Source organism: Stigmatopora nigra, chromosome 1 (genome assembly GCF_051989575.1).
Source record: "Stigmatopora nigra isolate UIUO_SnigA chromosome 1, RoL_Snig_1.1, whole genome shotgun sequence".
NCBI classification, from domain to species: domain Eukaryota; kingdom Metazoa; phylum Chordata; class Actinopteri; order Syngnathiformes; family Syngnathidae; genus Stigmatopora; species Stigmatopora nigra.
The window spans coordinates 9,638,179-9,652,947 of NC_135508.1; the positions used below are offsets into that span (position 1 = coordinate 9,638,179).

The 14,769-nt window shown below is 40.4% G+C and overlaps 1 protein-coding gene and 1 long non-coding RNA gene across 2 annotated transcripts in view; both read right to left on the minus strand.

Moving 5' to 3' along the window:
- zbtb46 (zinc finger and BTB domain containing 46) overlaps positions 1-1,610 on the minus strand; it is a 50,253-nt gene extending 48,643 nt beyond the window's left edge. Inside the window, exon 1 of the mRNA XM_077712360.1 lies at positions 1,335-1,610. The gene's annotated coding sequence lies outside the window, so the exon portion shown is untranslated. The remainder of the gene's footprint in view (positions 1-1,334) is intronic.
- Positions 1,611-2,349: 739 nt separating this feature from the next.
- Positions 2,350-13,221, minus strand: LOC144200090 (uncharacterized). Its single transcript, XR_013327042.1, has 3 exons — positions 10,736-13,221; positions 8,625-8,720; positions 2,350-3,272 (listed from the first exon to the last, which is right to left on the minus strand). It is a non-coding gene; the product is annotated as an uncharacterized LOC144200090 (long non-coding RNA).
- Positions 13,222-14,769: the final 1,548 nt, after the last annotated feature.

Below are 14,769 nucleotides of genomic sequence, written 5' to 3' on the forward strand. Positions count from 1 at the left end.
CCAAAAATCCAGTTAGTCACTGTCAAACTGCACTACATAGGCTCTTTCCACACATCAAAAAAATGCCTATGGTGTCAAATGATCAAAGGACAGAGATATTGCTTCGAAATGATTTCAAATTGAAAAAAGTTTCAAAAAGAGCATCAAAACTAATAACCCTTCATTAGGATTGCGTTATTTACATACCATAAGAAAACATTATGCGCGCCTTGGGAAATTTCTTTCAGTATTTGAATGAATGACTATTTCTTTTTTTTAATTAAGGCAAGCGGCCCGGCGGATGAGTGGTTACTATATCGGCCTCACAGTTCTGGAATCCTGTCCCGGTCCGTGCTCCTGTGTGAAGTTAGCATATTAGTTTTTCTGAGTACTCCGGTTTTCTCCCACATTCCAAAAACATGCATGGTAGGCTGATTAAACACTCCAAATTGCACCTAAGTATGATTGCGAGCATAACTGGTTGTCTGTCTCCTCCTGTCCTGTGATTGGCTGGCCACCAATTCAGGGTGCCCAAAGTCAGCTGGGATAGGCTCCAGCACCCCTCGAAATGGTGTACAATACGTGGTACAGAAAATGAATAAATACAAATAAGGCATCTTAATTGATCTATCTAGGATAGCGACCAACAATGACAGGCAAGATAATTCAACAATCTTCCACTAGATGGCATAAGGTATAATAGCCTACTCTACTTCCACCTGTTGCCATTCATAAAATATAAAAACTGTCGAAACATGCGGAGATTTCACAATCCTTAACCTTAAAAAAATAAGAACATTGGAGATAATAATCCCAAATGTATGTGGTATAGTATAGTTTTTATTTCATTATATATTTTAATTAAACCCACATTTCCTGGAAACCAACTTTAGTCTGTCTTTCACATCCCTGCAAGAATTAAATCATGCATAAACCAAGTCGTATCAAAAGTTTCTACGTTAAAAGTAAACTGAGAAAGGCAGACAGACATTTGGACATATGCACTACGTCCAATTCTGAGTGAGTGGCAGTTTCCACAAAACGGCAGACACCCGAACAGGTACTCATAGTCTCGGACGCCACTCAGCTTGCCTGCACACGAGAGCCCCAGCCATCGCCACGACCATTCATTCCTATTTCGAACACCCCTAAATAAACACCCGGACAGGTATGCATACACGTGACCATTGGCGTTCTGTTTGAGTTGCAACAAGAAACTGGACACGCCAGGGAAACTCATATTTAAAAAAAGGGTGCAGACAGGCAAGCATGCATGCATGACTGAATCTTCGAAAGCCGAATCAACAACAAAAAGAGGCTTCCACTTCTACTTACGAAAAGCAAGTGAGACATACCTGTTACCCCATGGGCTCCGGGCGGGCTGCGCGGCGGTGTCGCTTCCGTCCGAGGAGTCCAATGTGGTGTGACAGCCCCGAGACACGACACGGAAGAAGGACCGGAGGGGGGGATGATGACGAGGATCTACAGGGGGGAGCCGCTGGTGGTGGGGGAGAGAGGGTGTCCACTCGGAAGGGAAGGCTCTGTCCTCCTCTCTCTCCTCTGCCAAGTGCAATTCCCCGTGTTTTCTCCCACTCCACGGCCCCGTTTTCGTTTGCTTCGCTCCCTCCCCCTTCCCCTCCTTTTTCCGCGTCTGGCTATCAGGAGCCTCCCCCTCTCTTGCCCTCCTCTCTTCGCTTTCTCTTCCCTTTTCCCTCCCCCTCGCCCGCTTGTCTCTCTTTCTTTCTCTCCCCCGCAAGTCGACTTGATCTAGGTGGCCACGAAACTGAAAGCAAAACGATCATTAGAATCGTTTTCATAATTGTAGGCTATAGTGTACGTATATATTGGTAAATGAGACAATTTTACACCCATATGGCTTTTATGATAAGTGAACGTTTGCTTTTTAGAGTAAAAAAAATGACAATAAAGACATGGCTCAGGTAGAATTACCTGTACTATAGTTTTTATTATTATAATTAACCATTTCAGGGAGAATAAAAGGCGGAGCTAGCACCTAGGCAAGCCATGCAGTTGATTAGGGCCCCAGTCAGTTACGGGCCCCCCAAGGGCTGCCAAATTAGATTTAACAAGAATTGAGATAAGATGGGAGAAGAATTAGCCTAATGAAATGACACGATAATACGTGTATTTTGTGAAAAATGAATATTAAGTCCGTAAATTGATTTTTAATGTTATTAATTCTCTGTTTTTTCTATTTAAATGCTTCATACATATTGCCAACTTTTTTCATTCATTCATTTTCTGAATCACTTTATCCTCTCTAGGGTCACGGGGGTGCTAGGGCCTATACCAGCTGACTTCGGGCCAGAGGCGGATTACATCCTGAATAGGTGGCCAGCCAATCACAGAGCACGAGGAGACGGACAACCATTCACACGTAAATGGCATCATCTGATAATTAATACAAAATGTCGTGACACTTTTAAAAAGCAACAATGAATTTTAAAGGGATGATTAAAAGTTTTTATTCTATTTCAAATATTATTTCTATTTGTGTAGACCTTTGTAGAGGTAGGAAAGGGTTGGTTTGAAAGCCCCAAATCTTCCATGATGTGTATAAAGTAATCCTCTTATTGCAAAAGTGACATGCGTTTTTGTGTTATGATGTAACTACGCATTGGGTGTCATGCGTGGCATTTGTTGCCATGGGGGTCTTCTAGTGGCCAGGGTCTCAGGTAAATCCACCCCATCTCGTGGTCACAACAGGAAAAACACCACTGGAGGTTAAACACAGTTTGTCTGGAAAACACTGCTTCGAATCAAGTAACGAATCACTTGGCAACGATTTTGGAGCATTTCCACTTGTTGAGTCGACATGAGATACAACGAGGAAAACTTTACCAATAATGGCTCTATTTGTTCATAATTCTATTATTTGCAATGCAAAGCTTGTTAAATTGTGCAGTTCTGTTCATTGTTGTTGCCAGTACACTGGAACGTGTGTGTATGTGAGTCAGTAATGAGGAAGTGCAGTCTCTGCTTTCTTAGGAATTAAGCACACGATCAGGAATTACTGCATGTTTAAGGAAGTTGACAAGGTTAATGGGGAAGAGAGCGTGCGTTCAGATTGTGTAGAGAGAGTGATGTGTCGAGTGTGGTCCGGCAGGGCTCAGAGCATGGCCTCCATCAGACTGTTGGCCGCCGAGGGCCCGGATAACGCTGTGATAACAGCGTGTCAGGCCATGTGGATTAAGAATGCAGGTCTGTGATGCCAGAGCACGGTTCTCTCCTCTCCTCTTCCTCGGCATGAGAAGGGTCTCCTAACACAATCCCTGCATAAAACAAGCTGCTTTGAGTAAAGCCGCCGCGCTCTCTCACGCCAACATTGCACTCAAATATGCCTGACACGACAAGTATGACCTCAGTTGCTCTACGTGACCTCGCCTATTGCCAGCTCCCGTCATTTGGGCCACTTACGCTTCTGTTCGGACCCACAGACACTTATCATGGCAATCAACTCAGAAGGTCAATTTATGTGTTGGCCACATTATTGTTTTTGTTTTTGTTTTGTTGGAAAAACGCTCTTCTTCCTTGACAATCAGGCCATATTGTATTGTTAAATTAATATATATATATATATATATATATATATATATATATATATATATATATATATATATATATATATATATATATATATATATATATATATATATATATATATATATATATATATATATATATATATATATATATATATATATATATATATATATATATATATATATATATAAAAAAAGAGTTTTGCCAACAAAACAAAACAAAAAAAAAAACAATAATGTGGCCAACATATAAATTGACCTTCTGATGTACTGTATTCCCCCATTTTTCACAGTTTTTGTGTTTTCACATTTTTTACGGTATACACCGCAAAAATGGAAAAACACAAAAATCACGAAATGCAAAAAACACAAAACGCGAAAAACACGAAACGTAAAAAACACGAAACGCAAAAAAACACGAAACGCAAAAACATGAAACGCAAAAAACATGAAACGCAAAAAAAACGAAATGTAAAAAACTGCGAAAAATAGGGAATACTTAGTGCTTCATTTTCATGTTCATAATAAGAGGCTCACATCGTATGTCGATGACACAAGTTGAAAACTCCTTTCTGATTTCCAATAGTCATGTGAACTCTTTATAAACTGCATTCAAGACTTTTTATACTGTACGTCAAACACGCAGCTGCCACCTATCACCCACCTTCCCTGCTGAGAAACATGACAAAGTGATTGGTCAAAAAAAAAAATCAAAGCACAAAAATCTACAACAGGCATAAAAATAACAGGAGCCGTCATCATCCACAAGCCTTTGCTATCAATTTACTGTGAAAAAAGCTGTGTGCCGCTTGTGGCATCTCAGCCTTGCCTGTATTGAAAGCAGAGCCTGCGGCTCAAAGAACACTATCTCTTCCAGGTGCACGCAGGGGTCTGGGGAAAGGTTTCATAAAGGAATATTTGGCACAAGGCGGTAGACGACATAATGTGTGAAGGCACAGCTTAGTGACACTAAAATCAGTGACGGGAGAACCAAGAGTCGTCCTTAAGAGGGAAAGAGACGCTTGAGATTCGGAGGCCATTTTTGATCGTTAATCAGTGAGCAAAGGAAGGAAGCAGATAGTGTTAAAAATGCAGAGCTGAAAAGGACTTAGTCCTAGGGTGGCCTCGGGGGTGAATGGAGGTGATTGGATTTAGCGGATGTTTGTAATCATATGAAGGATATGGGGAAATGTACTATAGTTGCGCCTGCTGCCCACACATTTTTCTCTGGTGTGACAGTGACACGCAGTGCTGTCCTCGTTTAACCCACTGGACTCTGTGGCTACCGGTGGAGAGATGCCTCTGCTAGTTGTTGGCCAGGTTTGATGAAAAGGATCTCAGATAACCCTTTCACGTCAGTTATATTTTTACGGTAAGACATAATCAAAACGATAAACAATATGAAAACCTCAGAATGTTTCAGGCAATGGGATCTCCTCTCTCTCTCTCCACATTGTGTATTAGTTCTTGGAATCGTACATCAAACTGTACGTTCTTCCTCTAAGGCCCACGATCTCCTGCTCTAACATGTCTACCCTCTTGATCCTCTTTCTCTACTTTCCTACACATCCCAATCTTATTTACTTCACTGGAAATGGGAGGTGTAAACTAAGAAAGAGAGAGAGAGGCATGGAGCACACCACGACCTTCTCTTCCCCCGAAGCAAGAACGTCTCCATGTTGTGGAGGTCACCGTCTCAGTGTAGCCCAACGCTCGGAACACAACTCCACTTGTTTTAATGATGCTCTAAGCGCAGAGAGAATTGAGGGAGAGAAAGAGAGTAGGATGGAGTAGGAGGCGGAGGATGGGGGTGTTGAAGGAAGATGGGTAGCTTGGCTATATTTTTTCTACCACTGCCTTCACCCCCACCCCCTCTGTTGGCTTTCCTCCCCCTCTTGTATGCAGAAAGTGCACCTTTCTTTCCACATCTATCTTGAAAGGTTCCTCTAAGCTGTCTAACCTCTCAGCAATATTATATATTGTGGCTCGCCTCAGCCCACACTCAAACCTGGGTTGCTACGCTACAATAATATGACCTCTCATCTCCTCTCCTTCGCTACATTTCCTCTCTCCTTTCTGAAGGCAGCCAAGCAGGGAAAGGGGTTAACGGCGCACTCCCACCCCTCACCATCAAACCTCCCCTGTCCCTTCAATGACCTTTCTGGTTCCGGTGCCGCTGGTTCCTTTGACCCAACTGACCACACCAGGTCATGAACCCATTCCACACCAAGGGAAAGCACCATTTGATCTTTCAATCTCATTATACTTGTATAATGACAATAAAAGCATTCAATTCAATTCAAATTTACCTACCAACCTACCTACCTACCTACTTACTTACAAAACCGCATATTTTAACTAAACCCACCCAACCAAACACCTACATACCTTAATCTAAATCTCTATTACATCATACATTTTCAATGCTTTCCTCGTCCCTTTCTCCCTCCACTCTCTCTCTCTCTCTACTCCATCTTATTGCTCGCTTATCTCTGCTGGCCCCGTCTCTCGGGGGTCGTTCGTTTTTGTCATAATCACCTTGGAGTTTGGGGACCGGTGCCCGTGGCAGAGCTGAGCGGAGGAAAGTGCAGAAAAGGAGGACGGGCAAGGTGTTTGGAGACATTGAGCGAATGAGGTGGGTCTGGAGGTTTCCACGACTTGTCAGGCTCAAGCCTGACTTACAGTGAGTGGACCACCGTCTTACAATACTACGCCAAGCAGAGCAGGACAGAGACGGTAGATACATGAAAAGGCTCTCCATTTTTATCCATGCCGCCTTCTTTCGCATGCTTTGACTACATTTGTAGGAACGTGGGGCTGCAATGTCACACCCTGTAGGTGTTTAAGCTGCTTACTCTAAAAGCAACAAAAAAGCAAGATGAGGCAATCGAAGGCCTGGGGAGGGGGCGGGTTCAGTAATCTAATTAAAATAATGCAAGAGTTAGCGGAAGATGGGGAAAGGGTGCACAATTGTATAAATATTACAATGTGAAGTAAGTTTCATGGGGTATTTCTATACAGAGAAGATACGACCAAATAAAAAAAAATACTACACCCCATCACAGATTTAAGTGCACACAACCAGAGTTCCATTTTGATCTCCATTTGGGCGACTCAGTCTTTGTGAATATGATACAATATCAATAGATCAAATTTAGCTATCCCCCGAAATATAAGTACATAAACTTCTTTTATCCATTTATTTTTGTCATGATTGAGCTACTTTCCCATTGCTATCTCCCAACACCTTGTTGACCTCGGGGTTAAGGTGGTTGGTATTAAAGATCGTCAAACAAATTATGGAAATTCAATGTAAAATATGCTTCTACTTACAAAAAAAATCCATGTTGCGCAGCCACTTCCAGAAAAAAATAATTTCGTAGATAGGGGTACCTCTGTACACCAAAGTAGATGCTTCTGACGTGACATACATGTTCACAAAGCCTTGTTGGCATAGTAAATGAGCTGCTTGGACAGGAAAATAAGGACTTGTGGACAGATATGGACCTGGTTTACCGACAGACGGTTGCGCTAGAGTAGAGTGTGGTTTCAACGCAGTCAGCAGACACGCCTACAGCTTCTTTCGTTAAAAAAAAACACCTTTCTTTTGCCCAATCAAATCATGAACAATGACTTCCACTAGAGAGTTTAAATGTCAGTTAGCAAGTAAGATGACTAAAGCTCATAACCGAGGGAGTGTTGGGTGCGGGGGAGGAAACAAGTGGCATAAATCGTGACCATCTAATCTCACACATGCATGTGTGCGAGCACACACCTAAGTGTTTGCGGGTACATACACACAAAAAAGATCAAAGGTCATGATGTTTTTGACAAAGCCGAGAGCACACGTTTTGCATCAGTGTGCTCATTTTTTTTCTCTCTGTGAGGAACTCTTAATGTTTTGACTTCATTTGTGTTCTCGAAAGCTTTTTCGTTAGTGCATGTGGGAGCACTGGTTATTCCTCCTCACCTCCACCTGCTCGTTCAGCAGTTCATCTGATTTTCTTTTATTTTTGACTTCTCTCCTTCCGCCCTTCAGCCAAGTGTTTTGTGTGTGTTTATGTACGTGTCAACATTGTGGATGAAAATGTCAACATAAAACACCAAGCGTTCCAGTGAATTTTTTCTTTATACTGACAATTTAACACCAATAGCTTTGGGTGAAATAAGTACTACAAAAAAAAACAACATCAAAAAGATGTGTATAATATGCATACACATCATGAAAAGACTTGGCGACCTGACAAATATGTGAAATGAAATCTCTGGGTGAGATTAGAGTTTTGTAATATATATAATACATCTGTGAGAAACAAGATTCCTTTCCAAGAATGCGTGTGTGTAAGCTAGACAGTGAGACAAATGGTGGAGCTTACAGTAAATGGAGACATTTGTGAGCAGCAGACCGACAAACAGACACAAACACAGCCATCAAAGAGGTTGGAGCATTACAGCACACTGGGGAGCACCAAGAGGCAAGAGGATGGGATTGAAGGTGAATAGAAACCCAGATCAATACGCCAGCCGGCGTTGCTTCATGCCAGCCCTGGAATGGACAAAACCCGGACAGGAGGCCAAAATAAAGCCAGTCGGGGGCACGGAGAGTTGTGCCCCAGCAAGCAGAGGGACGTAGCGGGAAGACCCGTTAGACCTCTTTGCTGGGATGAGTTTGATGACTATGGGGCAATGGACGTCTCTGCCCCTACTCGCCTCGGAGGTTTATTGATTCCACCAACAACAAATGGGGGATGGAAGAAAGGGTTATGAACAGGGACCAGGTCACAAGGTTTGGGGGAGGTGAGGGCAGGAGGGTCAATTGACCAATGAATGAAAGTTTAGGCTGATGCTTGCAATTCACCTGTGAGTTTGCTAACACAGCTGCTATTGTGTTCAACCAGCTGACATTACATTTGGAGTGTGAAAAGGCACCTTATTGACCCTCCCTGTTGTAATCGACTTGTAGACTTGGATACAGTTGTGGAGTATCACTTTAAAAAAATGTTATCTCACCTGTGGTGATGTGAATAATGAATAAATATTAGTCTGAATAATTAGAAATGAATGGAATCAACATATACATACCATGATAATTATCTGAAATTGAAGCTTTTAAGTGCATTAGGGTGGCATTGTACATTCTGAATGTTGAATTTCAGCCCAAGATTTGTCCTCCCTGGGCTAGAAAAAAACAATGTCAGGACTAGACAGTCAATGTGGAGTGTGATCAAAATACAGTATAAACACACAAACCATAGTGTATATATTTATACAATATTCATACAATAATGTTACTCCCGACCGGTTGCCCAACTAAATAATCGTAGATCTCCAAACAAGTTTAGCAGATTAAGAAACAAATCCATAATTTCACTTTAAGTGTACTCTGAGGTGAGTAAACTCAGTGTGCAAAGTAAAGAAGTAAGACAGTTATTGTGTTAGTGTCTGGATATGAGTTGTAGTTTAATGTAGCTTTTTGAAAGTGTTATCATCTTACATGTTTGTGTTTGACACTTTGTACTGTTCAAAAGACAACATTGGTGTCACTATGTATGCATGAGCTTTTTATATATTTACCACCACCCACGGAAACACAGTAGAAAACAAAAACAACCAAAAAACCAAAAAGATGTGTTGCCATAAATTAAACGTGTCAAAGGGAAACTACCCCCCCCCCCCCCCACACACACACACACACAAAGAGCACCAGATCACACACATGGAGAAATGACACAGCATGACAATATCCTAACTATATAGTAAACATTGTGAGATGAATTTCATGAAACATCCTTTTAAATATTTCTTTTGAAATCACCCACTAAGCCTCCAATAACGAGTGAGAGAATACTGGTCAGAATGTCACTGAAAACATCTGAGAATTTCCTCAGGGTAATGCAAAAGTTACTGAATATACAGAACTTATTTATAGGAATGAAAAAAGGCTCAATATTGGACAGTATTTTACGAATACATCCTGCTTATTTAGCACTTCCGTCTCATTATTCTGTTTCATTTTTTTACAATATTTGATTGATTCTGGCAGGGTCACCCGAGGTACTTCATGGTGATAGTGACCCACACAAGATGGCTCAGATAAAACTACGTTTTGTTACTTGGTGTCTGCTCTCTTTCTCTCTCGTTCTCATCTCACACATGTACACACACACACAGATACACACACACACACACACACACACACACACACACACACACACACACACACACACACACACACACACACACACACACACACACACACACACACACACACACACACACACACGCAGAAACACACACACAGAGAAACACACACACACTCCCTTTCTTCAGCCTCTTCACAGTCCAGATGGCCTCACTGCCCCCACACTGGCTTACTCCCCCACATGCACTCACTCCCTTCTCCTGTCTCCCTACGGGAAGACAGCTCCCTCCACCTTCTATTGCCACAACCAATAATGTTTTCACCTGCACGCTTGACACTTGATTAGGTACATCTGGACTGTTTTGCTACGAAGGGTCGAGGACAAATTGGCAATGCATCAGAACGTTCAAATTTAGAATTACTGCAGCATTTGTAAAAGCAGAATTGGTCATTTTTGTATTTATACCTGATTTCATTTCCACCCCATCCTTTAATAAACAGGACAATTTATACTAAACTAAAAAAGCTGAAAGTTGAGTCTTTCCATTTGAGACGTTGAAATTCCTAAGATTTGGAAAATTTAGACTTTGGTTAAACAATATTCAAAATTTTAGTTGATAATTTGATAACCTTCCTCAAAGTGTGGTGCTAATATTGGTGGATTGTAAAAATCATCATTGCCCACTATGTCGTATTTTAATTTGTAATACCATGCATTTACTATTCATCCTTAGAAACTGCTATTTTTTCGGTAAATTCTTTAGATCTCCAACACGTTTTAAAAAAGAATATTAAAAGAATACTGAAAGGTTTTTTTTTAATATTTGAGAAGAGTGTTAGTGTTCACACATTAAAAACTATGCAATGATGGCATGGTTTATAAGGGCATTTAAAAATAATAGTTTTAAAGGATCCCATAATCTTTCTAGAAATCTTTATTTCCTCAAAAAACAATTTTCTTTTTAATACATCCCTGAACCTGGAAGTTACTTTTAAGTATTAAAAAAGAAAAAATTGACTTGCGATGGAGAATGCTGCAAGGTTTGCTCACCTCCATTCCTGCGTGACTCGGCTGTTGCTAAGCACAGATGAAGATCTTCACAGGGCCTGTTGTCCTTGATGGGAATGCGCTAACAGAACGTACTCCAGCACGGTGGCATACCAGCGTTCTTGCACACACACAAACACGCACAAGCATTGAAACTTGTCTTCATAATTAGCTGGCCTGTTGTGCAAAGAAATGGTTGTCAAGGCATACACAGGATCAGACAGAGGTTGAGGTGTGTGGAATATAATTCAGAATAACCTCACTTACTACTGACAAACTGTCATCTTTTTGTCCAGTCCTTTCACACGATCCCAATACATATTGGAGTATACGCTTCATTACAATCTGTTAGATCATTTCGGTAGTGAGTATTGAGAAGCATTTGAATAGTGTGAATTTTGGTTAGGTATGCGAGCAAAAAAAACAACTTTAGGAGTTTGTGGGGGAGCGTTTACTAACGTCTATGAGAGCGAGTGTGTTGGTGGGAGTGCGTGTGTTTGTGAGACGACATAGGGGTTGAAGGCCAGGGGAGAGAAGGGTGTGGTCAACGGTTGTGATGCTGACAGGAAGTAGCGGGGTAGGGGAAAGGGGAAGTGAACCACCCCCATACTGTTCTTCCCCTCCTTGCGGATGGAACAACGTGACCTCAGCTCATAACTCCCGCCACACCTTTTTAACCCCATAACACACTGACACACACTCTTATACACGTGCAGCATGTGCCTAGTGTGAGTAAAACCTCACTCATGTTCAGTAAAGCCCTGTGATAGAGCTTATTTATTTTATCTTATCTTTTAGATTTAATCCGTAATAGCTGTATAAGCAGTTATCACTTATATACAGTGAAGATTAAAAGTGTGATTCACGACTAATGAAAAAGTATTTAAATGTATAATTTTTTAAAAAGTGTTATTGTTGAATCCCATGCAAGATTCAAAATTGGCACACTCAATGTTTTGGTTTTATACATATTTTTTATTTATTTAATTTGTTACACATTTTAGTCAGGTTTAACACCTTTTTGAAGCTGTGGTATTCATTACAATTCAATATTATATTAAGGTATTTGTCTAGTGAAATGTAAAAATGAATAAATAACCAAAGAAATGCTGTGGAGAATTTAAATTAGCCCCCAATAATTACGAAATTAAATGAAACAAATTAACACCCTAAAATAGGAGCTCAGAGGCAACAACTGTCGAGATTCATTGACTCGTGAGTGTATTACTCCATCTACTGGTTGTTATCATTGGTGGATATCATGCTATTCTAGACCAAATCTGTGTAGAAAGTATATATACTACTACATATGGTGTATATTTAGTAACTGCAAAATTATGTGTGCTTGTGTGTTTTTTTCAAATTGAGACAAAGAAACCCATTAATGTCAATAGCTGGATGTCATCCTAGTACGACAATCCACTTATCGTAATTCTTCGTTAGGCCCAACAACTCTAAACGACGATTTCACTTTGCAGCAAATGTAACGGATTTACAACAATAAATTGCGAATACCAGTGAAATTAGAATATGGCAGATGAAATGAAGGAAGATAGAAGAGGATAAAATGATTCACAGATCTCCCAATACACAAGAAGGACACATTACGTATTATCCATCTACCCAAGTCCAATTGTTGTAGTATATGACAATTAAGAGGAAAAGTGGGTGAAATAGCTAGAAGCTGAGCCCAAGTCACAGCAAACTTTAAACCAGGGAACACATTCTGAGTAATGACTGCCAACATTAACCTCCACCACGGTTTCATTTTTACCCATCAAGCCCACAACAAGACAGATAAAAATAACAGTCCCTACAGTATTAGCCTTTTTTTGTATTAATTTAGTACGTCGTCGTTAATTTTAGATTCGATGCCTGCCGCACGTTCCAAAATAGTTTGGACGGGAGAAACAAAGGAACGCTCCTAAAACACTTGAAACATGGAACATGTTCAATATTTTAGAACTCTCTGGTTTTCAGCTATAGAGTGCTTGCTTTCTAATGTCTATGGATCTAAAGCACTCCAATCGAGCTATTTACTAGAGTCCTTTCTAACCATGAACGACCACAGCGTACTGAAGTTTTTCTCCCAATAAATTCAATCCTTCAAGAGCCCAAGCACAACTGCTTGCAACATTCTCTTTCGTGTCTTTTCAAATCGGAAAAAAATCATAAAAGCCAATGTTCCATCCCAACTCATCTAGATGTTTGAGGTCCTTCGGCGTCATTGTCCATGTTGCCGTAGAGGTGAGTTGCTATTTCATGGGCTGACAAACCTGAGACTGAGTCAGCAACCAAACCATTCTCGGGTCAGTCAGTCCAAGAAAGAATCTCTCATCATGGTGTGGACAACTCGTCAATGACTCAGTTGAATATATTCCTACAAACTGAGGCTATATTGTATTGTTTTTCCACAGCTCAAACGTTAAGGAAAATGTCATTCTGCAATACAAGAGGAAAAACAAAGACATTATCGTATTAAGATTTGAGGGGGAACATTTTTTTTCTTACATTCCACTTTATAATGTGATTAAATGTCACTTTAAGATATGATAAGGTTGAATTCTGTCTTTAGTTAAGTGAAGGAAAGCAATTCAGGGTAATGGCAGAACACTTTCTCGTTATGTACGTCAAGTTAGTACATAATACTTTAGAGCAGTACACTTTTGCAGTTAGTAACATTGATTTGTAGGCAAAAAAAGATATCTGCCAACCTGCACCAGAAGGAACTGCTTAATTTTGTTATACCAGAGACAGAATCAAACTTTAGGGTTACTCTTAGGTTGTTTGTTTCTGTGATTTTTAATAACATTTGATGTAATTTTATCAGATAATTTTCAAGACAATTAACGTTATGTTTTCAGCTATTTTAAATGACAATTCAAAGTGAACAAGATTATTTTTTTCTATATGCCATGCATTACAGATTCAATCAATATGTTGCCAAGTACTTTTTGAGGTATATGAATTTTGAGAACCACTGGATTAGACCACAATTGGAACTGAATCGATATCACAATCCCCTAAGCACAGCAGACTGAATTTAAACTATTCAAAGACAGAGTTCACTCACTCTTTCGCTGTTTGGAAGCACATCTGTGTGAAGGTCGTGGAGGTGATCAGCAGACCTGGAAAGCAGCGGGACAAATCTGAGAAGAAAATGAAGTAGAAGACGTCAACAAATTGGAGAAGAATATAACCCTGATATATCTTGGTGTGAATTCATCGTAAACTGCACAACTATAAACGGGGATGTACTTCATACGGATATGCGTACATTTCAAGTGCCTTCCTGTTGGTTTCATTGCTGGTGCTAAATTTTCCACTGACTATCATTCAAGGGACCGATGTCAAGGAAATAGTCTCGTCTTGAAATTTCAATGTAGTTGTGTTGAGCAATGTTTCCTCATTTGCATTGAGACAGTCTTGACAGAAAATGCTTTAGAAAATGCACAGCATATTTTGATCATGTTCGCCTTCACATCTTCTGACAGCTGCAGAAGAACAAGAAAACAAGTCGGCTGATATTCTTAGCTCTCCTCTCGTCTTTTGACTGTCCTTCACTCACAGAATCCTCCTCCTCCTCCTCTTCTTGTAGGTCAATATGTGTCTGACAGGCTGCTGGTTTGTAATTGGGCATCAGGCTCATCAGACGTGCGTCAATCATACTTTACTCTGGCCGACATCTTGACAGCTGTCAGTGGTCGTTATGGAAAGTGATGGAAGATACCAAGGTTACTTTCCACGAGAAGGGGACAACCACAATATCCTTCCTGTTACATTGTCTTTTTTTTGTTATTGTTTGTGAATATGAAGAAAGCAAAAATAGCTTGGGTCAGTTTGGGTTTCACATTGATTGTCGTTGCTACTTCCAAGTTGTTTGTGGGGTCAAAGTGTGAGTAATGAAATCCAGTAAAACAAATTAGATGCAGAACATTCGAGTAAATAGGGAATTTAAATTTTACGGCACCCTTGTTATCCTGAATAGCTGAACATTTAGTATATCTAGTAGGTTTTTTTTTTGGCAATTTAACATT